The sequence below is a fragment of the Typopeltis vanoorti genome, chromosome 2, assembly GCF_054136105.1.
Source record: "Typopeltis vanoorti isolate ZY-2024b chromosome 2, IOZ_Tvanoo_1.0, whole genome shotgun sequence".
NCBI classification, from domain to species: Eukaryota; Metazoa; Arthropoda; class Arachnida; order Uropygi; family Thelyphonidae; genus Typopeltis; species Typopeltis vanoorti.
This window is the reverse complement of record NC_143550.1, coordinates 121,863,177-121,877,535: the sequence shown is the minus strand read 5'-3', so window position 1 is coordinate 121,877,535 and position 14,359 is coordinate 121,863,177. Positions and strand designations below refer to the sequence as shown.

Genomic DNA, 14,359 nt, shown 5'->3' with positions numbered 1-14,359 from the left:
GTCAGAAGTTAGAATTGAAGGAAATGCAAGAAAATGGTCTGATGTAAAATCAGGAGGTAAGACAAGGATGAACATTATCTCCACTCTTATTCATCATCTATATGGATCAAATTATGAAAGAAAGTGGCATTAGGCCTGATATTACAATTAGAGATGTCAAACTTAGCTCTTTGCTTTATGCAGATGATGTTGTACTCCTAAACACAAATAGTGCAAGTCTCTAGGATTCACTAACTAACTTGAATAACAGCTGTAACAAATTTGACATGAAAATCAGCAATAAAAAGACCAAAACTTTGAAAATGGGCAGGGACATAGAAAACTTTACTTTCATTTTGAATGGAGATCCTGTAGAACAAGTAAAATATTTTAGCTATTTAGGCACAGTTTTTAGTGAAGATGATAAGTTAAATCTAGAAATAGACAATAGAATAAGCAAAGCTGGTATGGTGGGTAGCAAGCTGAATAAATTTATATGAAATAAGAGAGAAATTAGTTAAGTTATGCATCTGAGAGATGAATTAGAAATAAACCACTTGGTCAAAGACTAGAGACGATAGAGATGAGGGTTTGAGAAAAATTAGGGGAGTGAACCAATGGCATCAGTGGCAAAATCATATTAAAAAGGAACTTGACACTATTAGTATTCAAGAATGTGTAAGCAGAGCTAAGCTAAGGTGGTATGGCCACTTGAATAGAATGGGTGAGGAAAGGTCAGCAAAACAAGTGTTTGATGCCCAGATGACAGGAAGAGACCCAGAGGAAGACCAAGGTTTAAGTGGATTTATTCAGTCAGAACTTACTTAGAAGAACGAAACATTTGATATGACAATATTGGAGTGTTTACAAGTAATAGACTAATTTGGAGGAAAATTGTTGATTGGAGATTAATAAAAATGCAAACTTAATCATGTCGTTGAAAATTTATTTAGTTAGGTTAGAAGTGCCTGGTAGCTTGCTCCACCTTTGCCACGAGTTGCCTTGGTGTTGCACTACTTACTGGATAAGATAGTACAACACTATATATTTAGTCCTGAAGATATTTTCAGGCGCAAACTTTGTTTGCTCTCACTGGGATAAAGGATTAAACTAAATCTATTATTATTATATTATTATTAATCATGTCGTGCTGTCATAATAACCTGAACACCCCTTGAGGGTACATATCAGGAAATTGATGATGATGATGTATTCTTTTATAGTAACATCATCATTCATTTTAAATTCATTTTCTACATTTAGCAAATTTAGCATATTTTTAGGTGTGTTTTTCAAAATGCATATTTTGCTTTTTTTATCATGTAACTTTCTGTATGAAATTTCCCAAGACTCTGACTGAGATTTTAATGAAGTTGGATATACAAAATCCACACAAAAGTTTGCAATTCGATTTTTGTGTGATTTTTAAGTGCATAGAAGTACAAAATGTATCAAAATTTTAAATAGTGATAATGTTCTGGCTGGTTTAGATTCTGTAAAATTTGAATGTAGGATGAAAAAGACAGTTTTCATGTTTAAATTTAATTTTGATTGGACATCATTTTTATTTGCAAGATTTAGCAAAAAAAAAAAAAATCAATAGAATGAATGGAATTTAATAACAGTTAGTATTTAGGATCTCTTTAAAATTGATCAAGCCATCTCAGTTTTGGTTATGATTAGACTATTTGTAGTGATACAATTAAGTATTGGAAAATTATATGTGTGGCATATGTAAAATGTCACCTAATTAAAGTGCCTCCATAGCGCAATTGGAAGAACAATGGTGTGTTGTTTAGTTGGAGAAGGCCTAAGATTCTTCTCTTCTTAATGAGAGGAATCTTTATGTGGATTTTTTCAGTCGAAGGTGAGTTTGCCGACGTAAAGGCAATTTGTATGATGTAAAGAACAAGTACTTTTCCAATTAATTTGGTGTTGGGTGTTAAGAGCGTGATCTGAGAGGCTGCTTCACCAAAATTGTTAAATTTAATGTGTTGTTTGTGCTATTTTTTAAATAGGGATAGCAAGTCCAGTTTCCCCAATATAAGGTAAGTTACAGATGCAATAGATACAATGAACTCCAGGGTGAGCCAATAGGGGAAGAGGAATCCTTAGAGGAGTTGAATATGTTTTTTAATTTATTTTATTGATGGTTTAAAAGTGGCATTAAGATTATAATGTTGTAAAATTCTATTAGATTTTTCTGATAACCCTTTAATGTATGGGATAGCTATGGTTTTACTGTAATCTATATTATTTTTTGATGAAGTTTTATGAAGAACTTTATTAGTATTTTTGCTATAGCCATTATTTATAAATGTATTGCTAATAATTTGTAATTCTTGTTTAAGAGCTTGTTCATTAGAGCAAATTATTATAGCTCTGTTTCTGAGGGTGTTAATGACTCCAAGTTTTGCTTAGGGTGGTGATATGAGTTTCCATGTATATATTGGTTGGTATGTGTAGGCTTGCGGTAAACAGTGAAGGATATACTGCCTAAGGGAAGATGTGTGATCAATGTATCCAGACAGGAAGCGAGTTTTGATTTTCAGTTTCAATAGTAAATTTTATGCGCACGTGTTATTTGTTCAGGTGGCAAGGGAATGTGTTTAACGTTTGGCGACTGTGTGGCCAGATAACGACCACATGGCCATCAAACTGTTCTTTACATTATACAAAAACCTGGTACGAGTGGAAATTTAAAGAAGTCTTTGACATTTTGATTAACTGCCCTAATCTTTAACAATAATGGTGGCATAAAAATCCCAAGAATTTGGATGGCACACATTCAGCCCACTTAGTTCTTCAAGTTTTCCAGCAAACCCAGATTTTAGGACCCTAAGCAATTTTTCAGCTTTTATTAGCCATCCATACTGGTTTGTTTTAAATTTATATGTATACTTACATGAGTAACTTTTTCATATGAACATGTTGCTTTCTAACTTAATTTTGTAACCTAATAGATAATAATAACTGGACTCTAGCTTTGATGTAGTAAGGTTTTTTTTTTTTTTTTTTACCAGAGTTCAGGCCAATAGTTGTAACAGTTGACCAGTAACTTTAGCATACCATGTAGACTGAGTGTAGCTTATTTCTTTGGAATTTGGAGTGTATGTGTATACTCCAGATGATGATCTTCATGTGAAGGTCAAAACATAGAGTGATTATTTTGGTTTATATTAAACTGAAGTTTTACTCTAACACAGTAGTTGTTTCCATAATTTTTAAGATGTATTCTGATCACCATGTAAGCAAGAAGAAGGAAAGGATAAAGGTAGGTAGTTTCAAGTGGGGCTTGAAAGCTGTGCAAAGGTTGTATTTCTTTAAGATTCTGGCTATTTTTTCTGAAGTGCCTTGGACATAGGGGATGATGATAGTATTGCTAAAATCTTTCTGAAGAAAAGGTTGAGGATTAGGGAAAGCATTGATTATTTTTTGATAGTGTGGGAACTATAGCTATTAGATAAGATGTGGCATATATGATTAAGTTCTGCAGCAAGAGAGGACTTGCTGGTTAGTGTTTTAATGATACCATATTGTTGGGAGGAGGGGTGATAGGAAAGTTTGTATCTGCCTGTATGAGTGGGTTTCCTGGATACTGAAAATGACATGTTACCAAGGTGTCTAGAAAAGCTAAACTATTATTAGTTTCCTTTTCCATAGTAAACTGGATTCTAGGATGAAGCCTATTGAGGTGAGAGAGAAAGGAGTCTAATGGGTCTGGGCCACAAGGCCAAATAGAAAACACATCATCCACTTATGACCAGATAGAAGGTTTAAGAAGGGGCTGAATCATGTGCTTGTTTTTCAAAATATTCCATTAAAAAATTGGCAGAGGGGAGAACCCATACAGGTATTCTTTTTCTTTCTGTTTATAAATTTTGCACAAAATTTTTAAATAGAAAAAAAGAGGATACCTCTATGATATAAACTTTATTCTAGATAAAGATATTTATTTGATATTAATTTTCGTAGTCTTTTGAAAGGTGTCTTCTCCATTGCTTTCTTTAGTTACATTTATGCATGGCTCAGTGTTTTTACATTTTTTCCTTAGATTTTCTAAGGATGCATGCTGACTTCCTCATGATAATTTTTGATGTTACTTCTTTTCTAGGATTTGCCTTTTTTAACTTCTTAACTATGAAGTTCAGATTTTTGTATCATTTGTTGATAACCTCACCATTTGCCTCTCTGGCTAAATCATTAATTGAACAAGTCAGCCCAGGTGTTGTAGATGTTTTAGTCTAGATGTTATGGTCCTTCAGGGAAAGCAGTGTGATGAAGGCTATTCCAGAGAAGTGAAGCATGATGGTATGAAAGAAGAGAATGTGAAGTTTAACTATGGAAGTTGCATGCGTTTTTACTTGCTTCAGGCAAGCGTTCATGAAAATACTTATAGAACAGGCATAAAGCAACTATAGAATGTCTGTGAAAAAGTAACTAGAATGAGTCTTTGAAAGAGGAAGGATTGTCTATTAATTGGACTGTCTTTTCTAGATAGCATTATGCTTGTTTAGAGAAGTTTTCGATGCACCAGTTCAATCTACTTGAGAACAGTTGAACAAGTTGAAAAAGGTTGAACAGATTTTTTAGGATTGTGTTATGAATTTTGTACAAGTGAATAAATGGTATCTTAAATGAAAAGACAACAAGTTTGTAGAAGATAGAGAGGCTATGGATTTCATTTACTTGTGATAGGAAAAGCTAGAGATGTAAGTCAGCCCAAGAAGAGAAATCTGATCTATCTGGTTTCTTTTCTTGGGCTGACTTGAATGGAGATCTGTGTATTATCAAAAAAGGAACAAAAGTTGAGCCCTTTCTTACAAGAAATAAGACAGGTTGTTTGTGTTACACCTACACCTGTTGAAAGGTGAAGGTGTAGCTATAGTATTGAACATAAAATACAATGCTAATTTTCTTGAATGGCAAGCAATATCAAGTAGAGTGATGTGGACAAATGTCAGAATGGGGGGGGGGGGGGACAATGAGACATTATTTGTGCCTATGTCCCACAAAAGGTTCTGAATTGGAGTGGATAGAAGTGGAGGAATTTATTGAGGCTTTAGAGATATCAACTGACACAATGAAAAAGGAAAAGTTCATCCTTGTTGGGGAACTAAATAGCAGAGTAGGAAATGATTGTCAGACATACTAAAATATTGTGGGAAAATTTGGAGAAAAGAGCAAAGCTAATAATAATGGCAAATACCCGTTGGATTTCTGCTTAGGACACGGACTGGTTATTACTAACACCATGTTCCAACATAAAAATATGCACAAATTTACATGGAGAGAAGAGGCAAGGAATAAGAAAAAACCTGAAATCATTGACTATGTTATTGTTAATAGTGATGTTTTCCCACTGGTGCAGGACACCAATGTGTACAGAAGATTTGAAATTGGAAGTGATTACCATTTAGTCTTGAGCAGGATAAAATTGAATTTCATACTGAAAAAAAAAAAACATGTAAGAAAGTTTTAAAGTGAATAAAAGTTGAGCAGCTCTCAGATGTGAACTTTAGACTAAAATACACAAACATTATTCAAGAACAAACAAAAGAGTTTGAGAACAGGAACCAAACCTTGGAGAGTCAGTGGCAAATCCTGAAGAAAACATTGATTGATTCAGCCAGAGAGGCATGTGGTGAGGTTGTCTGTTGAGTGAACACAGAAGACACTGAAGCATGTGGTGAGGTTGTCTTCCTGTGTTCACTCCATGGTGAACACAGGAAGTTAAAGAAGCAGTGAAGGAAAAGAAGAAAGCATATCAAAAGTTCCTGTCAAATAAGTCAGCTTGTGCTCTTAGAGAATACAGAGACAAATGTAAGAAAGCTAAACAAAAGTCATGGGAAGACTTTGATAAGAACATAGAAAATAAATATCAAGAAGATGGCAAGATATTCTGGAGGTTGTTGAAGATGCTCAGAAATGGAGGAAAGAGTGCTGTAAAAGGAATTTGAGATGATAAAGGTGACATGAAAACTGGTGAAAAAGATATCCTTGATGTATGGAGTAATTACCTTGAAAAATTGCTAAATGAAATAAGCAATGATGATAGCACAGTAGTAAAAAAAAAACTCAACAGACATGCAGCCAGGAGGAGGTAGATAAAGCCATCAAAAGCCTGAAATTTGGAAAGGCAGTGGGAGTAGATGATATTCGACCAGAAATGTTCAAGTATGGAGGTATAAAAGTCTTATAGTGGCTGGACTGAGGGACGAATTCCAGATGATTGGAGTAGAGCTCTCATAGTACCCATATATAAAAAGGGAAATAAAACTGAATGTGAGAATTACAGAGGTAATTACAGACAATGAAAATAGACAATTTCCCTACTGAGTGTTCCTGGTAAGATTTATTCTTACCAGGAACATACTTGAGAAACAGTTAAGAAGGATTTCTCAAGTATACTTGAGAAGTATACTTGAGAAACAGTTAAGAAGGATTGTAGAAGTGAAGCTTGGTGAAGAACAAGCTGGATTCAGGCCAAATAGAGGTTGTCATGATCAAATGTTCACATTATGACAAATAGTTGAGAAATCTTGGGAATATAACAAAGATCTGTATATAAGTTTTGTAGATCTGGAAAAGGTGTATGACAGGGTGCCAAGAGAGAAGCTGTTCAGAGTGCTACAGTTGTATTGTGTCAATGGAACATTATATCAAGCAATACTTAGTCTTTATTTGAGTTGTAAGTCAGCAGTTAGAATTGAAGGAAGTACAGGAAGATGGTTTAATGTTAAATCTGATGTCATACGAGGATGTACGTTATTCCTTCTGTTATTTACAGGGTGTTCGGGATAAATTTGACATATTTATAATTAATTATATTTTTCCGTAAGTTACATGTATTAACACACACTTCTCTTCATTTAAAAGTTTGGACCCTTCTTCATTCATATACAAGATGTCAGAAAGGATGGATAGCTGGAACCCACCTGAATCATAGAAGAGAATAACTTGTATCATGATGATTCGTGCCCGCCATCAAAATAAGGATATTACGACTGCTGCCCAATGCTCCCTGAATACAGTATAAACAATCAGGCATGAACTAGAGACTTGCAATGGTGACTACGAGGATGTAGCAAGAAGAAAGATCCCTAGCAGACGATCTGATTGCGTTCGTACAGCAGAATTCCTCGCAAATCTGCAGGAACAGGTGTTGAAGAACCCTGGCATTGGAATTCGGGCTTTGTTCGTGGAGTTGCTAACTGTAGTCAAGCCCTGGATAACAAGGGTAGCCAATGGTAGGCCGTATGTATGGCAGCAGGATTCGGCCCCTTGCCACACCTCTGGGAAAAGTCAAAAATGGTTGTCTGAAAATTTCTACGACTTCACCAGTCCAAATGTTTGGCCTCCAAACTCCCCAGACCTTAACCCCATGGATTATTTTGTATGGGGCGCAGTTGAAAAAGACACCAATCGCACTTCCAGTAATACAAAAGCCCAGTTAATGGATAAAATTAAAACAGTTTTTGCGGCCCTTCCCAGGGAGACTGTAGCATCAGCTTGTTCGAGGTTCCGAAGCAGAATTGAAGCTGTGATCGATGCTAATGGTGGTTATTTTGAGTAAATCTTGTTGATAGTATTGTAATTAACTCTGCCTGTAATGTTTTTTTGTCAATTCATTAAATTTAATAGATACAAAGAAGATTTTCTTTTTCCTTACGAAACTGTCAAATTTATCCCGAACACCCTGTATTATCTATATGGATCACATTATGAAGGAAAGTGGTATTAAACCTGATATCAAAATTTGAGATGTTAATCTCAGCTCTTTGCAGATGATGTTATACTTCTAAATAAATCCGCTACAAGTCTACAAGATTCCCTGACTAAATTAAATAACTCTTGTAATATATTTGGTATGATGGTTAGCAATAACAAGACAAAGACAATGAAAATAGGCAGAAGCATTGAAAATATCAACTGCATTGTGAATGGAGAACCTATAGAACAGGTAAAACATTTCAGCTACTTATGCACGATTTTTAGTGAAGATGGTAAATTAAATATGGAAATAGACAACTGAATCAACAAAGCTGGTATGGTAGGAAGTCAGTTGAATAAATTTATATGGAATAAGAGAGAAATTAGTCGGAACACTAAATTAACTGTATATAAGACAGTGTTCAAACCAATTTTAACTTATGGATCTGAGAGCTGTGTTAGAAATAAAACACTTGACTAAAGACTAGAGACTTCAGATATGAGAGTCCTGAGAAAGATTAGGATCATGAACAGATGGCATCAATGGCAATATCATATTAAAAATGAGGATATTAGGAAAGAACTTAATATTGTTAGCATCCAGGAATGTGTTAGCAGAACTAATCTCAGATGGTATGGTCACTTAAACAGAATGTGAGAGGAAAGATTAGCAAAACAAATGTTCTTTGTCAGGTTGGCAGGAAAAGACCCAGAGGAAGACCAAGATATAAGTGGATTGATAATACAGTAAGAAGTGCCTTAGAAGATAGAAATATAAGATCTGATAATGTTGAAGTCTTGACAGGTAGTAGATTGATTTGGAGGAAAATTGTAGATGGGAACTTAGTAATGGTGTAAGTTTTTCATGCAGTACTATCATATTCTGTACACCCCTTGAGGGTACATATCAGGAATTTGAATCACACGGTGTACATAGATATTTATGGATGTCTTTAGATGGTAGGTGAAAATTACTGCCTAGTATGACTGCCTGCTTATTGAAGGCTAGAAGCAGCTTGAAAAAGGTGTTAAAAAGAGTAGGATTTTTTTGAGTAAGGTTCTTGCCTCTGCTACTAATGTACCATAAGTTGTTTTCTAACCTTTCATTGGGAGGATTCACCTATGAAAAAAATAGGTGGGAGGGAAGGAATTGTATCATTATAGACTAAATGACATACTGAGAATGGTGGGGTGAAGGACATTTTGTGAAAAAGAAAATATGGACAACGTTATGTTCTGATTTACCAGAGAAGAGTTAACATTTGCAGTATATTTGAAAAGAGCACTTGTTAAGCAAAGGTCAAGAGTATTGGGAGAATATTGAGGACTATATAGGTACTCTGGTTTATATATATGGCCAATTTATGATAGGTCACTACTAACAGCAAATACTTCAGCATTTCTTCCAGCTTTATTATTGTAGATGAAGGGAATGTGTTTAAATTTTAAACAAGGTACTATTGAAGATTATCTCACTGTTCTGAAGCATTCATAGAGGTCAAAGTTGTTTTTATGAATTTGGAGAGTTATAAAAACAGCAAATGAATGGAAGAAAACGTGGCAAGCAAATTTTCAAGCAGAACAAATCATAAAAGTCTTAAGGTTCACCATTCTCTGATGTAGATTTTTCCAGTATTCCACTACCATGAAAATGTTATGTAATAAATTGTAGTCACTGTGGTAAAATAAAAATCTCCCATATAAACAAACTAAAATATATCAAGTTGACAAAAAAGCACCTCCCCAAAATCCAACAAAACAACAAAATTCAATGTACCAACATCTGGGCCTTAGTACCCAACATAATGATTTGTACCACTCGCTGGCATCTAAACTCGATCTGTTATTCATCACTGAACCACAACTAGCCTCTCTACGACTACAGTTCACTTCAACTTTCCACATTTTGACATGCATACTGGTTTTCATAAGAAGTGCCGAACATGTGCATTTGTCAGATCTGCTTTGATCTGATCTGCTTTGGCTTAAGGTTTTGTTGCCTTACTTCGATGCCTTCATTTTTTACCTTTACCTTTTTTCTAATTTTGATGTCTGTACTATCTGTTTGGATTTATGTCCGTTAATCACATATATTCTAATTATCCAGACAGTAAAATAATCTTCCATGAAACTTTCAATGTCCATGAACCATATTGGTTCATTCTCTAATTTCACAGATCAAGGTGGAAGAGAAGTGTAACTGTTTGCTGTCAATAATGATCTAGTACAACTTCACTAGTATACAACAGTACCGGGTAATCCTCGCCGTTCTCCCAGTACCATTGATTTTTTTTTTCTTAACTACCTCTCTTTCCAATTACACCACTGATGTTAGCTCATCTCTTGGCAATGTTTACCATAAACTTATCCTGTTTCTTTTCTTCCAGATCATCCTTCTCCCAGCCAGTTTCAGCCTCATGTCCTATGGCACTACAGTGGTGCCATTTGGGATATCCTTCTAGATTTCTATGCCCCATTTTTGTAACCTGATTATTGCTTTAGCTTTCCCCATCCAAGCATTTGCTCCAGTCAAATAACTGAAATTATTCTTTAGTTGGAATGAATGCTTTTATTCTCTACTCCATTACTCTCACTCCATATTTGTTTGAAAACCATGTCATGGTTTCTAACAAATATGCCAAAGCAATCCAAGGCAAAAATATCAGCATACATTCAGTAGCTCATGTTAAAAACTTCAGATTCTCGCTCATCTTACATTGTCACCCATAACAACTATAAAAATATCAACAAATCCTAAGAAGACTTTGTAATGACAAATGCACTGAGTTCTCCTCTGCTCTTATAGCAGTCAAACCTTCTAGTCTCTTACCAAGGTTGTTAGGCAGACTTCTGTCTTACCATTCCTCCTCCCACACGCTTCTCATTCTAATGGTTGTATCTCCTAAAGATAAGGCAGACTTCTTGACATCAGTCTTTCTCTCCAATCTGCTTGTTTAGATGACTAAGGCAAATTCTATCCACTATTCCACAGTCTTTCTCCACAATATGTTACCTCTGATTTTTCAGCAGAAGGACATCATAAAAATATACTCAGTAGCCTTGATACTTATAAGTCTCCTGGTTCAGTAGTATGTCTGCAGCTGTGCTAATAATTCATGCTCTAGAATTAAAACCCATCCAGTATCTTACCTGTATCCAGTCTTTTTCTAAAAAGGGCAATAATGGCCATCAAGTTATCATTCCATTGCCTCATGCTCCAGTCAGATAATAAACATTCTTGAAGTGGAGACTCTGACATACTCAAGCACTGATGAGAAACCAATTAGTTAATCAGAGATCGTCAATATGGATTCCACCATTCTTGTTCTACAGTAGACCTCCTGGTTAACCTTACCTGCAATTTAGCTCATGCCATGAAACAATTTGGATAAACTCTTGATGTTTCCATGACATTTGAATATTTTCTGCTATCCAGGTCTTCTTACCAAACTACTACCATCTTTGCTACCTGTCTTTTGTGATTGGATTGTCAGTTTACTCTGGTTATTTATTCATTGCATGTCAGGGTGGATGTCTTCCTCTTATCATAATTTCTCTGTCAGTGCTTGAGTATGTCAGAGTCTCCACTCTTGCCATGCTCCTCCTCCTATGTATCAATGACTCCCCCCCCCCAACTTCAAATCCTAGCTATAGTGTTGCTGAGGACAGTATTCTTTATTCCTCTTTCTCATTTGAGAAACCCTGTAGTATTCTTGTGATTCAAACTTGAAGCTCTTCCATAACCACTGATCTTCTCACATTCTCAAATCGGGTCATTGTAATCTGGGGCATTGAATTTCAGTGCTATCAAAATACAGTCCTATTTTGTTTACCTGGAAGAAAGTTCCTACTTCATTCCCTTTTACTTTGACAATATTCAGATTTCCATTCAAGAGTGTTAGTGAAGCTGTTAGAGAGGAGAAGTGAAAGAATTGAATGTTTTGACTGGAACAAATGATTTGATAGGTGAGAAATATGCAGTGGGAGAAGATATGAAAGGGTTGCTGATAGAAGAGGAAAGTAAGGATTGTAAGTCTGCTCCTCATTATAATAGGACTGAATTTAGAAGGACTATGGTTGTTAATGAGTCTATAAGAAAATTACCCAGGAGAATAGTGTGCTGTTTACAAATATATGGAGTGAATTAGATGGATAAAAGGACTTGTATATGCCTGATGAACTGTATTTGAATGTTTTTGGAGTTAGATGTTTGGAGAGAGAGAAAGAGAGAACAATGTTCACTATAAGTTTGGAAGTGCAAATTCAGGAAAACTGGAAGTATTGGGGGTGGGTGGGTGGGGAAGATGCAGTCAAGTGTGGGTTTAACCATCCCTGAGACAATGAGTGTGTGTACAGAAATATTATGCAATGGTGAATGCAGTTTATTATTATTATTATCTGAGATCTCCAGGGAGTCAAGGACTCATCAAGGGAGGCTATAAATCACTTAACCAGCTGTCATATCTTCTCTTAAATTCATTTACACTACATGCACTCAGTACCCCCTAAAGGCAAACTATTCCACTCACTCACTGCTCTGTGAGAGAAAAACCTTGCTGTTACCCCTTTCTTGACTGTGAAAATACTTAACTTCCATGGATGCCCAGTGTTTTCTCTCCTCACCTTCCATATAACAAAAAATTTCATTAGACGATATCCCATAACCCCCATTGCAAGTTTATAGACCTCTATCATATCACTCCTCTTTCTTCTATTAACCAAAATCTGTAATCCACACTTGCAATCTGTCCTCATAATCTAAATCCCATAATCTGTATATAAAACTTTTCTTTGCACCCTTTTCACAGCTTCTTTATCCCCTTGGAACCCAGAAAACCAAATCTTGCACAATAATCCAGGTGTGATCTTATCAATGCCTTATCAAGTGGTAAAATGACTTCCTTACATGTCAAGATTCACTTCAGCATCGCAATTATCCTCTGAGTTGTATTTGCAACTTTAAGTGATCTTTGAACTTCAAATTCTTATTCACCATTAATTCAGTTTATGCAAGTCTTTCGTGTGGTATCCTATCAAATGCCTTAGCAAAATCCAAGATCTGTATATAAAAGTTTTTATATACAGATCTTGTTTATATTTAGTATTTAAACGGATGTGTATACATATATCTAGGTTATGCAACAGCTCTTCAACCTCATTTTCATGCACCTCTAACTCTTTATCCAATGTATCAGTAGACCGTGCACTATGTTACATACACCTGATTAAGAAATCTTAGCAAACTGAGCACTCATTACTTTAACGATCTCATTAGCTTCTGACACTAGAGTAGCATTTGCATTCAATAAAGTTATTCTTCTACATTCATTCTTTCTTTTGCTTGTGGCATAAGGATAAAATTATTTTGGAATGCTTTTAGCTTGCATAGGCAATTCCTTTTCATACTATGATTTAGCTTTCTGCACAATGCTCATTACTTTTCTGGCCTGAGCTTTATATATTTCATAACTGCTCTCACTCTTATTATCAATATTTTTTTCACATCATCTTCTTGTGGATCTCTTGCTTAATAAGGTTGTACATCCATTTCACTCCCAACCTATTTATTCTTCAAACACAAAAAGTTATATTCAGATACTGCCTCATTTAAACACTTTTTCAAAGATTCTCATGCATTGCTGACATTTTTCCCATTCAATAACTGATACATGGGAATAAAGATAGTATTCTCAAATGGGCTGAAAATGACATTACACAGTGTATTACACACTGTGAGTATCAGAAATACAGGAGAGAAGTTTTTGGGCATTGATCAATTCAGGTAAGCCAAAAATTATAGGCTTTAGTGAGACCTGGTTGATAGAAAATGATATAATTACAGGAATAGAATATGAAGGGTATTGTATTTTCATGGAGGATAGAGAAAATAGGACAGCAGGTGGGATGCTGATAATACACAAAGAACCAACAAAATTATTAAGTAAGGAGGATTTCAGGTTTGCGGGAAGATGGCTCATTTGAGGCTATCTTGTGCAAGATAGGCACCAATAGGACAAAATATATTGTTGATTGCTGCCAGGAAGATGTGGATGCCATGCATCAGCAGAATAGCACGAGTACCAAGCTGAGAAATTATTATGGAAGACTTCAACTATGGGGACATAGATTGGTGAGAGGAAAGGGACAATAGGACAAAATATATTGTTGATTACTGCTGTAGACCAGGAGGTCCACAGGAAGATGTTGATGACCAGGGGTTTGAGAATGCTCCATCTGGTAACAGCATCAGATGATGTACCCATAACCAGGCACGCACACTTTGCCTTCAATCAGGGAGAGTGACCATGCAATCTTGTTCTGGGAGGTTGCTAAACTTATGGAATTCTTCATAGGAAGTGGTCAGAGATTCTTTGAGAGAAGCATTATCAGACCACATATCCACAATTAGAAGTATAAATGATATAGGAAGTCAGTTGAATAAATTTAATTGGAATAAGAGAGAAATTAGTCAAAACACTAAATTAACTGTATATAAGACAGTATTCAAACCAATTTTAACTTATGGATCTGAGAGCTGTGTTAGAAATAAAATAAAACACTTGACTAAAGACTAGAGACTTCAGATATGAGAGTCCTGAGAAAGATTAGAGGCTTATGCCTCTAATCTTTCTCAGGACTTGATTGATGACAATGATTATCTTTGTCA

General features: G+C 35.4%; 1 protein-coding gene across 1 annotated transcript in view; it reads left to right on the top strand.

The window, feature by feature from the left end:
• Pi3K92E (phosphatidylinositol 3-kinase 92E) overlaps nucleotides 1–14,359 on the top strand; it is a 381,915-nt gene that overhangs the window by 128,326 nt on the left and 239,230 nt on the right. The window lies entirely within an intron of this gene.